Genomic DNA, 17,723 nt, shown 5'->3' on the forward strand with positions numbered 1-17,723 from the left:
GCTGATCACCAAAATGCTGCACTGTCCTACTATATATTGCTCACAATAATGCAGCACAGATATGGATAGTATACTTGACAGAGTGCTGCAAGATACAGCAATGGCCTACTGTACTGTACTATATGTATACTGCTGGTCACCAAAATGCTGCACTGTCCTACTATATATTGCTCACAATAATGCAGCACAGATATGGATAGTATACTTGACACAGAGCTGCAAGACACAGCAATGGCCTACTGTACTGTACTACTATAATTATATACTGGTGGTCCCCACAATGCAGCACACTGAGCATAGATATTTGCAGCACACTGAGCACAGATATGGAGCAGTTTCAGGCAGAGAACGTAGATATTTTCAGCACACTGAGCACAGATATTTTCAGCACACTGAGCAGATATTTGCAGCACACTGAGCACAGATACGGAGCTTTTTAGGGAGAGAACGCAGCCACGTCCTCTCCATTCAATCTCCAATGCACGAGTGAAAATGGCGGCGACGCGCGGCTCTTTATATAGAATATGAATCTCGCGAGAATCCGACAGCGGGATGATGACGTTCAGGCGCGTTCGGGTTAACCGAGCAAGGCGGGAAGATCCGAGGCTGCCTCGGAACCGTGTAAAATAGGTGAAGTTTGGGGGGGTCCGGATCTCGGAGAACCGAACCCGCTCATCTCTAATTATAATGTATCCATTATATGATATATTATCTTTATTGTTTATTATATGTACTTTATTACTATTTAATAACAAATGGTAAATACAGGAATGTTCATTTATAATAAAATACATGGGGTACATAAACTATATTAACACTAACAAATAAGATAGGTAATGAAAAATGATGAGCCTTGGATGTTATACAAAATAAGATACTGGTCTATCTGAGGTATGTGCAATTGCAAGATTCTTTGAACATGGGACCCATATCAATTTGCTTTTCAAGTCAGTTGAAATCTGATTGGCATCAGTGCTTGGGTCCATGTGGCATCTTGCTCAAAACACACAAGAGATTTTTCCTCTTATGTTCTGTGAAAATCAATCTAAATGCTAAGAAGATGTAACATTGAGTCCCAACATCATCCTCAGAAGGAATGCTTTCTGTTACAGTCTCACTTGTGCTCTAGATACTGTATATAGGATGTGTACAAACTTCTACGAAAAAAAAGAGGACCACTACAAGTTTTATAGAGTGTTTCTGTCAGAGCAAACTATAAACCACTCTGGAGTGAAGAATCCTGGGAAAATTCTGATCCTTCAAGAAGTTTAATATCCACTGTATAGGGTCTCCAGCTCTTATCTGTCAGAACAGAGAATCTGAATGTCTGTCTCCCATGCTGATATGTATATTCTCCATGGAGGAATAAATGAAAAAAATTACATACAGTAGGTGATGTGGGTAAAACTTCAGGACAGTTGAACTATCCACAATAAGAGCCCTACAACATGGGATAAAGGGGAAAATTATTATAATTTTGTTTATGCAGTTTGCAAACGTTCACACAATATTGGGTCAATTCAGTTAGCCGCGCGCCCCATAATGTGCCGTTGCAACAGTGTGGAGACATCGGCAACTGCCCATTAGGAACGGACATTGGAAACCCGTCATCAGTGGAAGGATGGGCTTCTGCCATCGAATATTGCGATGCAATGGTGACTAACCATTGCATCAAAAACATTTGACGGAAATTCCATTGCGATGGTTAGCGCATATGAGGTTATATGGAGTCGTGCATGCACAAAGAGGGCGGAGTCAGAGTGTCACCAGTGGGAGGAGGTAGAGCAGCTCTTAAAGGATGTCACGAGAGTGACAGCAGTGACTGCCTACTACTCTGCTGTCACAACACTGACTGATCAGCTCGATGAGGGGAGATGTACTAAGTAGTGAAAAGGGAGCCAGTGGAAAAGTTGCCCATGGCAACCAATCAGCACTGAAGTAACATATATAATTTATATACTATAAAATTATACAGAGCAGCTGATTGGTTGCCATGGTCAACTTCTCCACTGGCTCTTTCTCCACTCTTTTCACTGTTTAGTGCAGGGGTGGGGAACCTTTTTTCTACCAAGGGACATTTGGATACTTATAAAATCCTTTGGGGGGCCATACAAAAATTATCAACTTAAAAACTACCCTGCCCCCCAGTAGTTATGCCCCTTAGAGGTACTGAGTGCACGTGCCATGGGTGTGGCCAATTAAAATGGGATGTGATATACATATGCCCCCAATAGTGCAGTGCCAGATACACATATGCCAGTGCAGTGCCAGATACACAAATGCCAGTGCAGTGCCAGATACACAAATGCCCCCACAGTGCCAGATATACAAATGCCCCCACATTGCCAGATACACAAATGCCCCCACAGTGCCAGATACACAAATGCCCCCACATTGCCAGATACACAAATGCCCCCACAGTGCCAGATACACAAATGCCCCCACACTGCCAGATACACAAATGCCCCCAATGCCAGATACACAAATGCCCCCACAGTGCCAGATACACAAATACCCCCACAGTGACAGATACACAAATGCCCCACAGTGCCAGATACACAAATGCCCCCACAGTGCCAGATATACAAATGCCCCCACAGTGCCAGATATACAAATGCCCCCACAGTGCCATACCGCTCACCGCTGCTACAGCTCCCTCCGGCGGCAGCGTGACTCAGCTATCGAGTCAGGGCAGAGAGGAGAGCGCGGCTATGTCAGGCTGCGGCGGCGTATAGAACTTCAAACCAGCCGCTGGTTCGTGAGCCAATCAAAGCTCGCGGACCGTCAGCGGTGGCTCCTGATTGGCTGCCGGTTCGCAAGCTCTGATTGGCTCACGAACCGGCGGCTGGTTTGAGATCTTACCCGCCGCTGCCGGACATAGTAGCTGTGCCCTGCTGAGATATGCCGCCGCCTGACTGAGTGGCGGCGTGTCTCGCTGCCAAACAAGCGGGTGGGCCAGAACAAACGGCTTTGCGGACCGTATATGGCCGGAGGTTCCCCACCCCTGGTTTAGTGCATCTCCCCCTGAGTCACTCACTCAGTACCGCCGAAGTTGGACTGGACAACAATAACACGCACAAGTGTGACATGCTAAAAGTAGGAGTCAGGAGGTTCCTGGCGCAGGGTGCTTATTTGTTGCTTAACAGTACACAACAATGCATTAAAACAAATAGACAACAGGTGAGGTGACTGACGACCCCAAAACACACTGCAGTGGTGGCCGAGTATTATGATGTATATACCTAATAGGACGAAACGCGTTGGGACAGGGACCTGCTACTTACCCCTTGGACTCCCTATATGCGGACAGATAAGCTGTTTTTACTTTTCAATCCTGTACGTGTGCTACCTGCACTTATGGACAGATGAACTGCCTATTTGTTTTAATTGTCTTGTACGTTTGTTACTTTTAAGCGTGGCAGGATTGTGCCTATTAAATTGTTATTTTTTATCACGTTTGCTTAACATTGATTGGAATGAGCCACATTCCTAGCTTTTAAGCTTTAGTGAAAACTTTGTCTTTTATAGCTTCCATCTTTTTTATATATTTTTAATATATTTCAGTCTCCATTATCAGTTCTGCTTACTTAAATAATTGGAATGAGCCACATTCCTAATTCCTGATTTCACCGTAAAATATTGTGTTTTAAAACAGTACACACTATGGCCCTCATTCCGAGTTGTTCGCTCGGTATTTTTCATCGCATCGCAGTGAAAATCCGCTTAGTACGCATGCGCAATGTTCGCACTGCGACTGCGCCAAGTAACTTTACTATGAAGAAAGTATTTTTACTCACGGCTTTTTCTTCGCTCCGGCGATCGTAATGTGATTGACAGGAAATGGGTGTTACTGGGCGGAAACACGGCGTTTCAGGGGCGTGTGGCTGAAAACGCTACCGTTTCCGGAAAAAACGCAGGAGTGGCCGGAGAAACGGTGGGAGTGCCTGGGCGAACGCTGGGTGTGTTTGTGACGTCAACCAGGAACGACAAGCACTGAAATGATCGCACAGGCAGAGTAAGTCTGGAGCTACTCTGAAACTGCTAAGTAGTTAGTAATCGCATTATTGCGAATACATCGGTCGCAATTTTAAGAAGCTAAGATTCACTCCCAGTAGGCGGCGGCTTAGCGTGTGTTACTCTGCTAAATTCGCCTTGCGACCGATCAACTCGGAATGAGGGCCTATGTTGCTTTTATTTTCTCTTTACATGTTCGGCTTCCAAATGTCATCAGCCTGAAAGTATTTGAAGCTAAGTTGTTATTTATTTTAATAACTGCACCTGACTGCACAGGTTTTATCTCACCGACACTATTAGGCGCTTGTTTTACTTCATTTATATATATTTATATATATATACATACATGTATAGTCTTATGGATGAATTTAGAGAATTACGTGTTACCATTTAATTTAATTAAGATACTAGTTATGTGTGTGATAAAATGTACAGATTATGGGGGTAATTCCAAATTGATCGCAGCAGGAATTTTGTTAGCAGTTCCACCTATGATGGGTATAAATTAACAGCAAGCACGATCAAGGCCACACCCCCTGACGAATCCTATGACGAAACGCGTCGGGCGTAGCTTACTGAGCGTTGGACATGCTGACATTAGGGAGGCCAATCCCGGGCCGTTTTTTCAATCCCGGGATTCTGGATTGAAAAACGCTCAATCCCGGGATTCCCGGGATTGCAGTAGGGAGCAGGGAGAGTGGGAGTGGAGGGCAGTGGAAAAGAGTGTAGGGAGCACGGAGGCTGTAGGGAGCAGCGCTGGAGGGTGGGTGTAGTGTAGGGACTAGGGAGCAGGGCTGGTGGGTGTAGTGTAGGGACTAGGGAGCAGGGCTGGTGGGTGTAGTGACTAGGGAGCAGCGCTGGTGGGTGTAGTGTAGGGACTAGGGAGCAGCGCTGGTGGGTGTAGTGTAGGGACTAGGGAGCAGTGCGGGAGGGTGGGTGTAGTGTAGGGACTAGTAGGGAGCAGCGCTGGAGGGTAGGTGTAGTGTAGGGACTAGGGAGCAGCGCTGGAGGGTGTAGGAAGCGGAGCGGGAGGGAGGCTGAAGCGAGCACCACAGTGAGGGAGGGTTGGTGTCAGAAAAACTACACTTACTATTAGACGGGCGGTGGGTGGCAGACGGCAGCCATGGACAAGACGCGCTGAGCGCGCCGGAGGACTTTCAAATTGTAGTGCTAGCCGTCAGCCAGTCAGAACGGGCAATCCGGCAGCCAATTAGGAGCCGCTGCGGCCGCTTCCCTGATTGGCCGCCGGTCCACCAGCTGTGATTGGCTGGCGGCCGGCGCTACATTTGAAATGCCGCTGTGGTCTGTGCTCATGGCTGCCGCCCGCCTAATAGTAAGTGTTAGTTACACCAACCCTCCCTCGCTGCTGCGTTACACATGCGCAATGCAATCCCGTGAATCCCGGGATTGGAGGCTCCAATCCCGGGATTCAAATCCCGGCATTTTTGGGCCTAAATCCCGGGAACCCGCCGATCCCGAGATTGGCCTCCCTAGCTGACATCACCCAGCTGGTCCCCGTGCAGTTACGAGCGGTGCTCGCGGTAACTGAGGTCTGCTGTGCAAGCGATTACGTGAGGGAGCTTTCCGGAGGCTCATTCAATGTATGAGAGCAATAAGCGGATCATCTAAAGCTGAGATGTATGTGAGCTTTTATTTTTATTAAATGGAATTGTGATTTTTTTTTTTGCTCACACCTGTGCCCTCCACTTTCTCTCTATTGCATGTACATTGAACCATTGGTTTGGGTTCTACCACGGAGGAAAGCAGGAGGATACATACAAAAGTGGGACACAGACTCTTTACTAATGAAATTACACGTGGGACTGAGTGAAATCTGAATGCGCAGCTTATGATTAACACTATATATATATATATATATATATATATATATATATATATACATAAGATTTTAAACCTACCGGTAAATCTTTTTCTCGTAGTCCGTAGAGGATGCTGGGGACTCCGTAAGGACCATGGGGATAGACGGGCTCCGCAGGAGACATGGGCACTTTAAGAAAGACTTTGACTCTGGGTGTGCACTGGCTCCTCCCTCTATGCCCCTCCTCCAGACCTCAGTTAGAGAAACTGTGCCCAGAGGAGATGGACAGTACGAGGAAAGGATTTTTGTTAATCCAAGGGCAAGATTCATACCAGCCACACCAATTACACCGTACAACTAGTGATAAACTATCTAGTCAACAGTATGAAACAACAACATAGCATCGGCCCACAACCGATGAACTATAACATAACCCTTATGTAAGCAAAAACTATATACAAGTCTTGCAGAAGTAGTCCGCACTTGGGACGGGCGCCCAGCATCCTCTACGGACTACGAGAAAAAGATTTACCGGGAAAGGTTTAAAATCTTATTTTCTCTAACGTCCTAGAGGATGCTGGGGACTCCGTAAGGACCATGGGGATTATACCAAAGCTCCCAAACGGGCGGGAGAGTGCGGATGACTCTGCAGCACCGATTGAGCAAACATGAGGTCCTCCTCAGCCAGGGTTTCAAACTTATAGAACTTTGCAAAGGTGTTTGACCCCGACCAGGTAGCTGCTCGACACAACTGTAGTGCCGAGACGCCTCGGGCAGCCGCCCAAGAAGAGCCCACCTTCCTAGTGGAATGGGCCTTAACCGATTTTGGTAACGGCAATCCTGCTGTAGAATGCGCCTGCTGAATCGTGTTACATATCCAGCGAGCAATAGTCTGCTTAGATGCAGGAGCACCAAGCTTGTTGGCAGCATAAAGGATAAACAGAGCCTCTGTTTTCCTAACACGAGCCATTCTGGCCACGTAAATTTTCAAAGCCCTGACCACATCAAGTGACTCGGAATCCTCCAAGTCACGCGTAGCCACAGGCACGACAATAGGTTGGTTCATATGAAAAGATGAGACCACCTTTGGTAGGAATTGAGGACGAGTCTGCAATTCCGCCCTGTCCATATGAAAAACCAGATAAGGGCTTTTATGTGATAAAGCCGCTAGTTCCGAAACTCTCCTAGCCAAAGCTAAGGCCAACAACATGACCACCTTCCAAGTGAGATATTTTAACTCCACCGTTTTGAGTGGTTCAAACCAATGTGACTTAAGGAAACTTAACACCACGTTAAGGTCCCAAGGCGCCACCGGAGGTACAAAAGGAGGCTGAATATGCAGTACTCCCTTCACAAACGTCTGTACTTCAGGAAGGGAAGCCAATTCTTTTTGAAAGAAAATGGATAAGGCCGAAATCTGAACCTTTATAGATCCTAATTTTAGGCCCAAATTCACTCCAGTTTGTAGGAAGTGAAGGAGACGGCCCAGATGGAATTATTCCGTAGGAGCATTCCTGGCCTCACACCAAGAAACATACTTCCGCCATATTCGGTGATAATGTTTTGATGTCATGTCCTTCCTAGCCTTTATTAGCGTAGGAATGACCTCATCCGGAATACCTTTTTCCGCTAGGATCCGGCGTTCAACCGCCATGCCGTCAAACGCAGCCACGGTAAGTCTTGGAACAGACAGGGCCCCTGTTGCAGCAGGTCCTGTCTTAGAGGAAGAGGCCACGGATCTTCTGTGAGTAACTCCTGCAGATCCGGATACCAGGTCCTTCGTGGCCAATCTGGAACAATGAGGATTGTTCTCACTCCTCTTTGTCTTATTATTCTCAACACCTTGGGAATGAGAGGAAGAGGAGGAAATACATAGACCGACTGATACACCCACAGTGTCACCAGGGCGTCCACAGCTACCGCCTGAGGATCTCTTGACCTGGCGCAATACCTTTTTAGCTTCTTGTTGAGACGGGACGCCATCATGTCTATTTGGAGCAGTCCCCACCGACTTGCTATCTGCGCGAAAACTTCCTGATGAAGCCCCCACTCTCCGGGGTGCAGATCGTGTCTGCTGAGGAAGTCTGCTTCCCAGTTGTCCACCCCCGGAATGAACACTGCTGACAGTGCGCTGACATGATTTTCCGCCCAGCGAAGAATCCTGGTGGCTTCTGCTATTGCCACTCTGCTCCTTGTGCCGCCCTGGCGGTTTACATGAGCCACTGCGGTGACTTTGTCTGACTGAATCAGAACTGGTTTGCCGCGAAGTAATGCCTCCGCTTGACGTAGGGCGTTGTATATGGCCCTCAACTCCAGGACGTTGATGTGGAGACAAGTCTCTAGACTTGACCAAAGACCTTGGAAATTTCTTCCCTGTGTGACTACTCCCCAACCTCGGAGGCTTGCGTCCGTGGTCACTAGGATCCAGTCCTGAATGCCAAACCTGCGGCCTGACTGAAGAAGCCGCCGATGCGGATAGGCGGACAAACGCGTCTCTTTTCATCCGCCTTACCTGTGATCACCATACCACGATACTATCTTCATGCTGGGAGGAATTTTGTGATCTCCAGGTAAGGCTTTGTGTAAAGGTGTTGGGCACCAGAAGCCGGGAGCATAGTAAAACGGAACCCAGGAGAGATTGCGGTAAAGATAAGATTTTAACATGGCCATGTTTTAAACGTCTGCTGAGACCCCATATTAACTCTGCTGCTTTGAGTTAAGTTATTCTATGCATGCATGTCTAGCCAACTAATCAATTATTAACCTACTGTGGTTGTGCACGAAATCATCATTGATCCCATAGGGGAAAGGAAAAAGCTATTTGAACATCTTTATGTTATATGAACTTTTGGAAGCAAATAATATTAATACACAACTTGGTCCTAAATAAGTGACTCTTTGGTTACAAATGTGTCAATGAATTATAAACCCTCATCTTGAGTGGAATAGAGACATTTTAACATCTAAGTCAGAGCGGGTATATTTTGTAACACTGAAGTGAACCTAAAGTTGTTATATTTTGTAACATTGAAGTGAAACAGTGTGAGGTAATTGGTTAAAGCTGTATGCTGTGTGTATTAAGCAGGAATTAAGTGGTTCCAGAGAGCAGAGGATTACCACTAAATATGTTGTGATTGTTTTATTCATTAGGCCATGATCTTAGTAAAAAATACTTTTATAATTGCATGCAATTAATCTTAGAGGTAAGAAAGGGATGTCTATTTAGAGTTATGAATAGAGGATAATAGAATAAACAAATAATAAGAATTTACTTACCGATAATTCTATTTCTCGTAGTCCGTAGTGGATGCTGGGGACTCCGTCAGGACCATGGGGTTTAGCGGCTCCGCAGGAGACAGGGCACAAAAGTAAAAGCTTTAGGATCAGGTGGTGTGCACTGGCTCCTCCCCCTATGACCCTCCTCCAAGCCTCAGTTAGGATACTGTGCCCGGACGAGCGTACACAATAAGGAAGGATTTTGAATCCCGGGTAAGACTCATACCAGCCACACCAATCACACTGTACAACCTGTGATCTGAACCCAGTTAACAGCATGATAACAGCGGAGCATCTGAAAAGATGGCTCACAACAATAATAACCCGATTTTTGTAACAATAACTATGTACAAGTATTGCAGACAATCCGCACTTGGGATGGGCGCCCAGCATCCACTACGGACTACGAGAAATAGAATTATCGGTAAGTAAATTCTTATTTTCTCTGACGTCCTAAGTGGATGCTGGGGACTCCGTCAGGACCATGGGGATTATACCAAAGCTCCCAAACGGGCGGGAGAGTGCGGATGACTCTGCAGCACCGAATGAGAGAACTCCAGGTCCTCCTCAGTCAGGGTGTGCCCCTGACCAAGTATCAGCTCGGCAAAGTTGTAAAGCCGAGACCCCTCGGGCAGCCGCCCAAGATGAGCCCACCTTCCTTGTGGAATGGGCATTTACATATTTTGGCTGTGGCAGGCCTGCCACAGAATGTGCAAGCTGAATTGTACTACACATCCAACTAGCAATCGTCTGCTTAGAAGCAAGAGCACCCAGTTTGTTGGGTGCATACAGGATAACAGCAAGTCAGTTTTCCTGACTCCAGCCGTCCTGGAAACTATATTTTCAGGGCCCTGACAACATCTAGCAACTTGGAGTCCTCCAAGTCCCTAGTAGCCGCAAGTACCACAATAAGCTGGTTCGGGTGAAACACTGACACCACCTTAGGGAGAAACTGGGGATTAGTCCGCAGCTCTGCCCTGTCCGAATGGACAATCAGATATGGGCTTTTTTGAGACAAACGCCGCCAATTCTGACACTCGCCTGGCCGAGGCCAGGGCCCACAGCATGGTCACTTTCCCTGTGAGATATTTCAAATCCACAGATTTGAGCGGTTTAAACCAATGTGATTTTAGGAATCCCAGAACTACGTTGAGATCCCACAGTGCCACTGGAGGCACAAAAGGGGGTTGTATATGCAGTACTCCCTTGACAAACTTCTGGACTTCAGGAACTGAAGCCAATTCTTTCTGGAAGAAAATCGACAGGGCCGAAATTTGAACCTTAATGGACCCCAATTTGAGGCCCATAGACACTCCTGTTTGCAGGAAATGCAGGAAACGACCGAGTTGAAATTTCTTCATGGGGCCTTCCTGGCCTCACACCACGCAACATATTTTCGCCACATGTGGTGATAATGTTGTGCGGTCACCTCCTTCCTGGCTTTGACCAGGGTAGGAATGACCTCTTCCGGAATGCCTTTTTCCCTTAGGATCCGGCGTTCAACCGCCATGCCGTCAAACGCAGCCGTGGTAAGTCTTGGAACAGACATGGTACTTGCTGAAGCAAGTCCCTTCTTAGCGGCAGAGGCCATGAGTCCTCTGTGAGCATCTCTTGAAGTTCCGGGTACCAAGTCCTTCTTGGCCAATCCGGAGCCACGAGTATAGTTCTTACTCCTCTACGTCTTATAATTCTCAATACCTTGGGTATGAGAAGCAGAGGAGGGAAGACATACACCGACTGGTACACCCACGGTGTTACCAGAACGTCCACAGCTATTGCCTGAGGGTCTTTTGACCTGGCGCAATACTTGTCCAGTTTTTTGTTCAGGCGGGACGCCATCATGTCCACCTTTGGTCTTTTCCAACGGTTCACAATCATGTGGAAGACTTCCCGATGAAGTCCCCACTCTCCCGGGTGGAGGTTGTGCCTGCTGAGGAAGTCTGCTTCCCAGTTGTCCACTCCCGGAATGAACACTGCTGACAGTGCTATCACATGATTTTCCGCCCAGCGAAAAATCCTTGCAGTTTCTGCCATTGCCCTCCTGCTTCTTGTGCCGCCCTGTCTGTTTACGTGGGCGACTGCCGTGATGTTGTCCCACTGGATCAATACCGGCTGACCTTGAAGCAGAGGTCTTGCTAAGCTTAGAGCATTGTAAATTGCCCTTAGCTCCAGTATATTTATGTGGAGAAAAATCTCCAGACTTGATCACACTCCCTGGAAATTTTTTCCCTGTGTGACTGCTCCCCAGCCTCTCAGGCTGGCCTCCGTGGTCACCAGCATCCAATCCTGAATGCCGAATCTGCGGCCCTCTAGAAGATGAGCACTCTGTAACCACCACAGGAGAGACACCCTTGTCCTTGGAGATAGGGTTATCCGCTGATGCATCTGAAAATGCGATCCGGACCATTTGTCCAGCAGATCCCACTGAAAAGTTCTTGCGTGGAATCTGCCGAATGGAATCGCTTCGTAATAAGCCACCATTTTTCCCAGGACTCTTGTGCAATGATGCACTGACACTTTTCCTGGTTTTAGGAGGTTCCTGACTAGCTCGGATAACTCCCTGGCTTTCTCCTCCGGGAGAAACACCTTTTTCTGGACTGTGTCCAGAACCATCCCTAGGAACAGCAGACGTGTCGTCGGAAACGGGTGCGATTTTGGATATTTAGAATCCACCCGTGCTGTCGTAGAACTACTTGAGATAGTGCTACTCCGACTTCCAACTGTTCTCTGGACCTTGTCCTTATCAGGAGATCGTCCAAGTAAGGGATAATTAAGACGCCTTTTCTTTGAAGAAGAACCATCATTTCGGCCATTACTTTGGTAAAGACCCGGGGTGCCGTGGACAATCCAAACGGCAGCGTCTGAAACTGATAGTGACAGTTCCGTACCACGAACCTGAGGTACCCTTGGTGAGAAGGGCAATTTGGGACATGGAGGTAAGCATCCTTGATGTCCAGGGACACCATATAGTCCCCTTCTTCCTGGTTCGCTATCACTGCTCTGAGTGACTCCATCTTGATTTGAACCTTTGTATGTAAGTGTTCAAAGATTTCCCATTTAGAATAGGTCTCACCGAGCCGTCTGGCTTCAGTACCACAATATAGTGTGGAATAATACCCCTTTCCTTGTTGTAGGAGGGGTACTTTGATTATCACCTGCTGGGAATACAGCTTGTGAATTGTTTCCAATACTGCCTCCCTGTCGGAGGAAGACGTTGGTAAAGCAGACATCAGGAGCCTGCGAGGGGGAGACGTCTCGAATCTCCAGTCTGTACCCCTGGGATACTACTTGTAGGATCCAGGGGTCCACTTGCGAGTGAGCCCACTACGCGCTGAAACTCTTGAGACGACCCCCCACCGCACTTGAGTCCGCTTGTACGGCCCCAGCGTCATGCTGAGGACTTGGCAGAAGCTGTGGAGGGCTTCTGTTCCTGGGAATGGGCTGCCTGCTGCAGTCTTCTTCCCTTTCCTCTATCCCTGGGCAGATATGACTGGCCTTTTGCCCGCTTGCCCTTATGGGGACGAAAGGACTGAGGCTGAAAAGACGGTGTCTTTTTCTGCTGAGATGTGATTTGGGGTAAAAAAGGTGGATTTTCCAGCTGTTGCCGAGGCCACCAGGTCCGATGGACCGACCCCAAATAACTCCTCCCCTTTATACGGCAATACTTCCATGTGCCGTTTGGAATCTGCATCACCTGACCACTGTCGTGTCCATAAACATCTTCTGGCAGATATGGACATCGCACTTACTCTTGATGCCAGAGTGCAAATATCCCTCTGTGCATCTCGCATATATAGAAATGCATCCTTTAAATGCTCTATAGTCAATAAAATACTGTCCCTGTCAAGGGTATCAATATTTTCAGTCAGGGAATCCGACCAAGCCACCCCAGCGCTGCACATCCAGGCTGAGGCGATCGCTGGTCGCAGTATAACACCAGTATGTGTGTATATACCTTTTTAGGATATTTTCCAGCCTCTCAGCTGGCTCCTTGAGGGCGGCCCTATCTGGGGACGGTACCGCCACTTGTTTTGATAAGCGTGTGAGCGCCTTATCCACCCTAAAGGGTGTTTCCCAACGCGCCCTAACTTCTGGCGGGAAAGGGTATACCGCCAATAATTTTCTATCGGGGGAAACCCACGCATCATCACACACTTCATTTAATTTATCTGATTTAGGAAAAACTACAGGTAGTTTTTTCACACCCCACATAATACCCTTCTTGTGGTACTTGTAGTATCAGAAATATGTAACACCTCCTTCATTGCCCTTAACATGTAACGTGTGGCCCTAAAGGAAAATACGTTTGTTTCTTCACCGTCGACACTGGAGTCAGTGTCCGTGTCTGTGTCGACCGACTGAGGTAAATGAGCGTTTTACAGCCCCTGACGGTGTTTGAGACGCCTGGACAGGTACTAATTTGTTTGCCGGCCGTCTCATGTCGTCAACCGACCTTGCAGCGTGTTGACATTATCACGTAATTCCTTAAATAAGCCATCCATTCCGGTGTCGACTCCCTAGAGAGTGACATCACCATTTCAGGCAATTGCTCCGCCTCCTCACCAACATCGTCCTCATACATGTCGACACACACGTACCGACACACAGCACACACACAGGGAATGCTCTGATAGAGGGCAGGACCCCACTAGCCCTTTGGGGAGACAGAGGGAGAGTTTGCCAGCACACACCAAAAACGCTATAATTATACATGGACAACCTTTATATAAGTGTTTTTCCCTTATAGCATTTTAATATATATATACATATCGCCAAATAAGTGCCCCCCCTCTCTGTTTTAACCCTGTTTCTGTAGTGCAGTGCAGGGGAGAGCCTGGGAGCCTTCCCACCAGCATTTCTGTGAGGGAAAATGGCGCTGTGTGCTGAGGAGAATAGGCCCCGCCCCCTTTTCGGCGGGCTTCTTCTCCCGTTTTTCTGAGACCTGGCAGGGGTTAAATACATCCATATAGCCCCCAGGGGCTATATGTGATGTATTTTTAGCCAGAATAAGGTACTATCATTGCTGCCCAGGGCGCCCCCCCCAGCGCCCTGCACCCTCAGTGACCGCTGCTATGAAGTGTGCTGACAACAATGGCGCACAGCTGCAGTGCTGTGCGCTACCTTATGAAGACTGAAGAGTCTTCTGCCGCCGTTTCTGGACCTTCACTTTTCGGCATCTGCAAGGGGGGTCGGCGGCGCGGCTCCGGGACGAACCCCAGGGTGAGACCTGTGTTCCGACTCCCTCTGGAGCTAATGGTGTCCAGTAGCCTAAGAAGCCAATCCATCCTGCACGCAGGTGAGTTCACTTCTCTCACCTAAGTCCCTCGTAGCAGTGAGCCTGTTGCCAGCAGGACTCACTGAAAATAAAAAACCTAACAAACTTTTACTCTAAGCAGCTCTTTAGGAGAGCCACCTAGATTGCACCCTTCTCGGCCGGGCACAAAAATCTAACTGAGGCTTGGAGGAGGGTCATAGGGGGAGGAGCCAGTGCACACCACCTGATCCTAAAGCTTTTACTTTTGTGCCCTGTCTCCTGCGGAGCCGCTAAACCCCATGGTCCTGACGGAGTCCCCAGCATCCACTTAGGACGTCAGAGAAAAATCATTATTTTAATAAGAAATCTGCTAGCGCGGTCTGTGTTTCCTTTTTTTTTGTTATAACTATCATGGTCAGGGGGTGGAGCAGTGAGCTGCATGCAGATTTTTTTCTTGGGACATATACGTTTATTGTTAACCAAATTTAATTAATTTATTAGCGCCAGGGGGCTAATTTATTGTAGGTGTTTGTTCTTGTGGTTCTCTAGGAGGTGAGCACTCTGCAGCCACCACAGGAGAGATATCCTGGCTCTGGGAGACAGGGTGATCCGCCGATGCATAAGAAGATGCGACCCGGACCACTTGTCCAGCAGGTCCCATTGGAAAGTTCTCGCATGGAACCTGCCGAAGGGAATGGCTTCGTATGATGCCACCATCTTCCCCAGGACTCGAGTGCAGTGAGGCACAGACACCTGTTTTGGCTTCAACAGGTTCCTGACCAGAGTCATGAGTTCCTGAGCTTTTTCCGTCGGAAGAAAAACCCTTTTCTGGTCTGTGTCCAGAATCAAGCCCAAGAAGGTCAGACGCGTCGTAGGAACCAGCTGCGACTTCGGGATATTGAGAATCCAGCCGTGTTGCTGTAACACCTTCAATGACAGTGACACGCTGTCCAGTAACTTCTCTCGAGATCTCGCCTTTATGAGGAGATCGTCCAAGTATGGGATAATTGTGACACCTCGCTTGCGCAGGATCACCATCATTTCCGCCAATACCTTGGTGAAAATCCTCGGGGCCGTGGAAAGCCCAAACGGCAACGTCTGAAATTGGTAATGACAATCCTGTACAGCAAATCTCAGGAACGCCTGATGAGGTGGAAATATTGGAACATGAAGGTACGCATCCTTTATGTCTAGGGAAACCATAAAATCCACCCCTTCCAGGCTGACGATGACCGCTCTGAGCGATTCCATCTTGAACTTGAACCTTTTCAAGTATAGGTTCAGGGATTTTAAATTTAAAATGGGTCTGACCGAACCATCCGGTTTCGGGACCACAAACAGAGTTGAGTAATATCCCCTCCCTTGTTGCGGTAGGGGAACTTTGACTACCACTTGTTGAAGATACAATTTTTGAATTGCATTTAACACTAACTCTCTCTCCGAGGGAGAAGCCGGCAGAGCCGATTTGAAAAACCGGCGAGGGGGGACCTCTTCGAATTCCAGCTTGTATCCCTGAGAAACAATTTCTCCAACTGGAGTGGACTCCCTCAGGTGAGCCCCAGCATCATGCGGTGGACTTTGCAGAGGCCGGGGAGGACTTCTGTTCCTGGGAACTAGCTGTGTGCAGCTTTTTTCCTCTGCCCTTACCTCTGGCAAGAAAAGACGACCCACGTACTTTCTTGCTTTTATTCGAACGAAAGGACTGCATTTGATAATGAGGCGCTTTCTTAGGCTGTGAGGGAACATAAGGCAAAAAATTCGATTTACCTGCCGTAGCTGTGGAGACGAGGTCCGAGAGGCCTTCTCCAAATAACTCCTCACCCTTGTAAGGCAAAAACTCCATATGCCTCTTAGAGTCGGCATCACCCGTCCACTGTCGGGTCCATAAGACTCGCCTAGCAGAAACAGACATAGCGTTTATTCTAGAACTTAGTAAACAAATGTCTCTTTGAGCAGCCCTCATATACAACACAGCATCTTTTATATGCCCTAGGGTCATTAAGATGGTATCCTTATCTAAGGTCTCAATCCCCGCTGATGAGGAATCTGTCCATGCTGCGACAGCACTACAAACCCAGGCCGACGCCATTGCCGGTCTAAGTAATGTACCAGAATGTGCATAAATGGACTTCATGGTAACCTCCTGCTTGCGATCAGCAGAATCCTTAAGAGTAGCCGTATCTTGGGATGGCAACGCTATCTTTTTTGATAAGCGTGTCAATGCCTTGTCCACCTTAGGAGAGGATTCCCATCGTATTCTATCCTTTTGCGGGAAAGGATACGCCATAAGAATCCTTCTGGGAAGCTGCAGTCTCTTGTCTGGGGTTTCCCAAGCCTTTTCACATAATTCGTTCAGCTCATGTGAGGATGGAAAGGTGACCTCAGGCTTTTTACCTTTATACATGTATACCCTCGTGTCAGGGAAAGGGGGTTCCTCTGTGATATGCAAAACCTCTTTTATTGCAATGATCATATATCGAATACCCTCAGCCACTCTTGGCTGTAATTTTGCATCATCGTAGTCGACACTGGAGTCTGAATCCGTGTCGGTATCTGTGTCAACTATTTGGGATAGTGTGCGCTTCTGAGACCCCGAAGGTCCCGGCGACATTGGGACAGGCATGGTTTGACTTCCAGACTGTTCCCTAGCCTCAGCTTTGTCTAATCTTTTGTGTAATAAATTCACATTTGCACTTAAGACATTCCACATATCCATCCAGTCTGGTGTCGGCGCTGCCGACAGGGACCTTACATTCATACACTCCCCCTCCTCCTTAGGTGAGCCTTCAACCTCATACATGTCGACACATGCGTACCGACACACCCCACACACACAGGGAAGCTCTTTTCTGAAGACAGGTTCCCCACCAGGCCCTTTGGAGAGACAGAGAGAGTATGCCAGCACACACCCCAGCGCTATGTGACCCAGGAAAAAACACAGAATGTTTAACGCTGTTATAACTTTACATACGCCAATTATGTGCCCCCCCCCCCCCTCTTGAAAAACCCACTGTCACCGTCATTAAGCAGGGGAGAGTCCGGGGAGCTTCCTCTCAGTGCTGTGCTGTGGAGAAAATGGCGCTGGTGAGTGCTGAGGGAGAAGCCCTGCACCCTCGTCGGCGGGCTTCTGTCCCGCTCAAAATACTTCAAAACATGGCGGGGGCTCTTTATATACATGTACAGTGCCCAGCTGTACATGTATATAGGTACTTTTGCCATTAGAGAGGTTTATATTGCTGCCCAGGGCGCCCCCCCTGCGCACTGCACGCTTACAGTGACTAATGTGTGTGAGGTGAATGGGAGCAATGGCGCACAGCTTCACCGCTGTGCGTTACCTCTGTGAAGATCAGATGTCTTCTG

The 17,723-nt window shown here is 48.0% G+C and overlaps 1 long non-coding RNA gene across 1 annotated transcript in view; it reads right to left on the reverse strand.

Moving 5' to 3' along the window:
- Positions 1-778: 778 nt before the first annotated feature.
- Positions 779-17,723, reverse strand: part of LOC134929278 (uncharacterized) — a 41,945-nt gene continuing 25,000 nt past the window's right edge. Inside the window, exon 3 of the long non-coding RNA XR_010178438.1 lies at positions 779-1,441. This is a non-coding gene — a long non-coding RNA (uncharacterized LOC134929278). The remainder of the gene's footprint in view (positions 1,442-17,723) is intronic.

Source organism: Pseudophryne corroboree, chromosome 5, assembly GCF_028390025.1.
Source record: "Pseudophryne corroboree isolate aPseCor3 chromosome 5, aPseCor3.hap2, whole genome shotgun sequence".
NCBI lineage: Eukaryota > Metazoa > Chordata > Amphibia > Anura > Myobatrachidae > Pseudophryne > Pseudophryne corroboree.